The following is a 6,000-nucleotide window of genomic DNA, read 5'->3' as shown; positions in this document are numbered from 1 at the left end:
GCTGTGTAACATAGGATATACAATGCCATTCTATTGGCCGATGACCGGAACAAATTGGTGCTAGATCTTAGGCCTCTCCCAATGCTCCACCTGGTACGGGTGCTAAGCCTGCCATGTAGGCAAAAAATCTGATGTGGCAAGACAATTAAAAGGAGAGAGATGAGTTTGGTGGCCCCAGGAAAAACCAATGGCAAACACGCGAATCTAGGAAAAACATTTAAGTGAAGAAGGCTCACCAATGCATGAGAGAGTAGGGAAGTCATTAAATGAAGGGAGCTTAGCTACAACAAGTTAAGCACCTATGCATTGAGGACTATAGTTGCTGAACTATTTAATGTGCTTAGCACCTTATCTAAGCACCTGTGCATTGAAAGAGGTCTTAGTCAGAGAAGAAGAGACACCAGACGACATTTTCTATGGCTTAATGTGCTTAGCACTTTATCTCAGCACTAGAGAAGAAGCAACACCAGACGGCATTTTCTGTGGAATTTTTCCGAACTATAGTTGTTAATAGTGAGGCTCTGTGTGATGATACTAATGATTCTGTTGAACTGAGACGAAGGGCACTAGATATCTTTTGATATAGTGTCAGTTCTATGATAGGTTCTCATCTCACCAGGCCCTCTCATTTGTGAACTCTTCGGTAAAATTTTGTGCAATGTAATTTCACCTTTCGGCAAGTGATACTGATTGATAAATAATTTTCTATCTTCTGTGCTGAAGAAAGCTAGCTACATGTCCGAATGCAAACCGAATATGCATAGCTCTGTGGAGCCAACAACTTGTGAATTTGCGATGTCAGTGCTTAACTACCGGTGTGGGATGCTGTCATGCTGGTCCTTGATGATCTGGTGGTGGGTCCTGTCATGACGATGGCGCTCGCACAATAACATACTTCAATCTGTTTTGTTTATTGCAGGGTCTAGTCCTTGTTAGTTCGTTAGAAAAGGAATGGCGTACCCCAGAGGCACTTCCAAAAGGATTAGTATTGTTTTGTTGAAAACATGTTCTCTATTAATTATGAAATAGAACAGCATTATAACCACCCGAAGGTAGGCTCGACATGCAGGTCGGCATTGAATCTCGCAACATGCTGAACCTTACAGTCGCTCAAAGACTAGTTTTATTTGAACACCCCTTGTTTAGGTCCTCCTGATATGCATAAAAGTTTAGTACTTTTATAGTACGTTGCCTGAGTTCTTGCCTTCAACTTCTGTTTTTCTTTTTCTGGATTTGGACAAAACTGGAGCGAACATATCATGCTCCTCGTTACTTTTCTACCAGCTGGCTTAGCCTAGAAGAGAGGCAGGTGGACCTGTGGTCTGTCATCATTTCGGGAACAAGATCTGCTGGTGAACCGACACGTAAATATGTTCTTTTTCGCACCTTTTAGAATGATGTCATGAAAAGCTGAATCAAAATAGGGTGACTATTGAATTCAGCATGAAACTGAGTCCCGATGCTTCCAAATCCTAACATATTGATATGTCATGTTTCAATGGCATTGCAAGAGGAACACCTTGTAGGATACTTACTAAATCTCCTAGAGCATGTCACATGTTGCGCTTAAATAAGACAAGAGTCAGGAGGTGTGTCCCTCCCGATGTGTTTTATAGACTCTAAAGAAGAGAGAGCAATGTATTTGTTCCAGTGTTGTGGTCTTAAATAAGAGGATTGATGGGTATGATTCAACACAGTCCAACGACCATGCATACAAAAAATTATAACCATGTGCAGAGTGCAGACATGCCATCTTCGGTTACACATGGGGCATTATGGTGCAAAAAGACTATAGTACTAGGAATGAAAATATCTAGTGTGTAAATCTCCAAAAAATATATATATATGTTCTAGATGTACAAGAAGTTTGAACTATTGTGTAACTTAAAAGGGAAGGTACCTGCAACCCAAAAGCATGAACCAGAATCTGCACCCGAATAGCATGACTCAGTTTCATCAGGAATATAACATTCATTGGGTTCTGAATCAGTTATGCTCTATGTAGTCAGCAACTTGGTAAATGTGTGATGTCAGTGCTTTACTGCCGTCTTATGCATCTCGTGTAGTAAGTTTGGTTGAGCGTCATTTTTTTCCCAAACCACACCAGCGCACACGGGACGAGCGTTCAATTTCCTTCGCTATAGGAGGTCCCCCGTACCGCTCCCGCGAGCGGCCCGGGCGGAACCCTAGTTCGCCGCCGCCGCCACCCCTTTCTCGCCTTCCTCCTCCCTCGCCGCCGCCAGGGGACGCCGCCGGGCTCCTGGGCGGCGCGGGAAGGCCGGCCCTAGCGGCGGCGCTCGGCTCGGCGGCAGAGTGCGTCGGGCCGCCGGCGGATCTGGGCGGTGTGGCTCCCCAGCTAGGTGGCGCTGCGGTGCTAGCAGCGGCAAGGTCTGCGCGGGGCGGTGAGGCGTGGGCTCCTCCTCCTCCCGATCTGATGGCGCCGCGGTGGCGCCGGCTCTCGGGCATGCGGTGTGGTCAGCGCGGGTCGGCGGCGCGCGACGTCTTCTTCCTCCCCGGTCTTATGGCTCCACGGTGGCGCCAGTGCTCGGGCGGCGGTCGGCTTCGGCGTTCTGTGCGCGATTCCGGGATCCCATGACTTGGATCTGACGCGGGTTGGGAGGTTGCCGGTTCCTCTTGTTGTTTTGGTGCGCGGGGCACGCAGCGGGGAGTGTGCTGGCGGCGATTGACTGGAGCCTGGCGTAGGGCGCAGCAGGTTGATGGGAGTTTATAGTGCACCGGCTCCGTCCGTGGCGGCGGCGTGAGCGCAGCAATGGAGGCGGCAGCGCTGCGAGGCCCTGCTAGGAATGGTCCTGGCCGGCAGCAGGCACTCGGCTGCATCCGTGTGTGGTCGCGGTGATGCCTAGACGGAGTTGGTGCCGGAGAGTGGTTCGAAGTGCGGGTCAGACCGGATCTGTTGGCAGTCCCCTGGTGGGGGTGAAGGCCGTCGTGGTGGTTCTGGTCCTTGCACCGCTCGGCGGATGATGCTATTCTTCGTTTGTGTTGCAGGCGGTGGCTTGAGGCATGCTCCCTCGGTAGTGAGGTTGGAGTGGTTCTCGTTTGCGTGGCTTCGATGGCATGTTGCTATAGCGACGGCGGTGCAAGGCAACGGTCAGGGCTGGCCATGATCTTGGCAGCGAGGAGATGTGTAGCTACAGATGAAAATCTTTTTCGGCATTGGTCGGACCGGCGTCGATGGCATCCGTGGATATCATTTCCCTTCCTGGAGGAGTCTCCGTGTGTGTTGCCATTTGCCTCGTTGCCCGGTGGCGGCAATTGTCTCCGGGGCGAAACCCTTGATTCGCAGGATCGGCATGATGGAGGTGTCTTTGACGTCGTTCCGCTATTGAGAGCATTGTGCTGGGAGACGAGAGGCCCTTTGTTGCGCTCCTTCGGTGTTCGCAACTGCCCGGATCGCTCTTCTCAGGCGCTATGTACGGTCGTCGCTGGTTTATCAAAGGAAGCTGGAGTGTTGTTCTTCGGAGATGACCAGCGTTGGTCGAGACGCGGCGTGGTTCGCGGTTTTGGGTAGGCTCTTTGGCATCGTAGTTGTGTGTGTGCGTGGGTGTGTTGACAGTGGTGTTGCTACGCTCGTTGTTCGCAGCGAGTGGTAGATATCGTTGTATGTTTGTTCTTCTCTCCTTCTATAAAGCTAAGATACACAAATTGCGTACTCTCAAAAAAAAAGTAAGATTGGTTGACTTGAGCCATCTTATAGTCATCCTGGTGTGTATTTTTTATTGGTCCCTCTGTTTTACTCCCTCCGTTCGGAATTACTTGTCTCGAAAATGGATGTATCTAGAACTAAAATACATCTAGATACATCCATTTGTACGACAAGTAATTCCGAACGGAGGGAGTACGAGTGAGTGAGTTGCTTCTACGCATAAGAGAATCGTTTGTCACATGGCCATTTTTTGCATGTAGGCTTCACATAATAAAAGACTGTATGTGCTATTTTCTCTCCTTACTTCAGGCTCCACCGGCTCCACTCAACAGGCAACAGGCAGAGCAGTTGTGAGACTGCAAAGCGGGGCTTCCTACAATATGCCCAATCTGTGTACCGATAGTGAATTATGCTACTTTGCTCTCATTTTGTCTGTTGATTTTAGTATCAAAATCATTCCACTGAAAATAACAGCTTGTCCTACGCCGTTGCTATTTTTGTGCACAAAAGTTTTCATCTATGATGTCATTAGTAATATCATCCACGGGAAAGAGAAGAAAGAACTGGTGGAACTTCGTAAGTAACCCAAAATACTGAGGACTTTCTTACTCGTCAAACCTAGCGTGTTCTGCCACAACAATCCATTGTGGAATACCTCAAAAGCGCCCAATGAAGGTCTCCATACTTACATTGCCGACTTGTTGGTGCTGTAATCTCAGCACTAGCGCAATGCCTCCAAAACGCTGAATCCACCACCTGATGTCCACTAGCTCATTGCACAAGAATATGTCATCCAGTATCCGCTACCATACCAGGAGGTACTACTACAATTTGATATTCTAATGACTGTTGTATTTTCGGATGGCTCTTAATCCTACCATCCTTTCAGATGGCGTTGCTAGAGAACTCCGTGTTTCTAGCCTACAACTGCGAACTTAGTGTTTGCTATAACTTGGTATATATATCCGTTTTCTCACTAATGAAGTCTGGAGTTTGTGGCAACACTCAAATTTGGGACCAACAACCTTATGGAAGTCACAAATAAACTATTTTTTTTGGAAGTACTTCCATTCAATTCATCATCTTTCATGAAAGTAAACAAAACACCATGAAATATTTTACTACCTAGTCCGTAGACCATCTAGAGACACTTACAAGCAATGTCATGGCCCAACAAAACATGTAAGTAAACAAGTGCATTCTTCCTCGCATGGTAAGTTGACATGGCATTCTCTCATGCTTGACGTAGTACAAGCGGTGTGGGGCTTTGCGTTTGTACCGATGTGTACGAGTACAACTCGTTTACTTGTCCTTCAAGGCTCCAAAGACTTTTATGTACTGAAAATTATATATACCCCATGTAGTCTCACCTAAAGACGGTCTTATGTATTGGCAATTGTATATATGAAACCCTAAAAAAAGTTAAATTCATATGGCTTTTTCATGTTAAATCCGTGTCTCCTTTTCCTCGCTGATATAATCTAAGAAGTTGTATCAGAGGATTGGAGATCAGTTCATTGGATTTTCAGATACATGTGAGGTACTTCTAATGCTCAACTACTATTTGGAAAATCTAGAGATGGACTTCCTGTTTTTGTTGACTTTGATTTTGTTGTGCTTAGCACAAGAGAAGATCGCTCACAGATTAAGTTTTCACCATTGATGGTTGTGTTGTAAGTTGGGAAGCAACTTTCCAGTCTATTGCAGCGTGTTCCACTATTGATGCTGAGTGTAGATGGTTAATTCTGAGGCATACAAAGGAGCTATCTGGTTGAGAGGTTTATATACTAAGCTTTGTGGAGATACATGTTCCCCTACCATATTTTGTGGCAGCCAAAGTGTTATATGTCTTACAATGAATCAAATGTATCAGGAGAGAACATAGCACATTGAATTTAGATTTCACTATATACAAGATGTTATTGATAATGGTGATTTGAAATTATGCAAGATATGTACGTATGAAATCTTGTTGATATGATGACAAAGCTAATTCCTAACAATAAGTTAACTTGACGTTTGCTCAGACTTAGTTGGTATTTCTCACTAGTCCTATGGACTTTAACGCACAAGGTGTTTATGTTGATTTGGATGGAATTTGACTCATGGTGAACACTGTTAAATTAGATCCAAATTCTAATACCGTGTTAACACTCTTACATAATCCCGGTTCTGTTAACCGGTATTTATGACACACGTGTGTCAACAAGGCCCAGCCGAAGAGCAACACCTGACTTATGAGAGGCCTTGGACCCTCTCCACCCAAAAGACTAGCCTGTTAGGAGAGGGCACCCCTGCCCTTATAAGTCGTCCTTTGTCTCATCCATGACCGATAT

This window comes from Triticum aestivum, chromosome 2B (assembly GCF_018294505.1).
Source record: "Triticum aestivum cultivar Chinese Spring chromosome 2B, IWGSC CS RefSeq v2.1, whole genome shotgun sequence".
Classification (NCBI taxonomy): domain Eukaryota; kingdom Viridiplantae; phylum Streptophyta; class Magnoliopsida; order Poales; family Poaceae; genus Triticum; species Triticum aestivum.
This window is presented reverse-complemented; position numbering follows the sequence as displayed.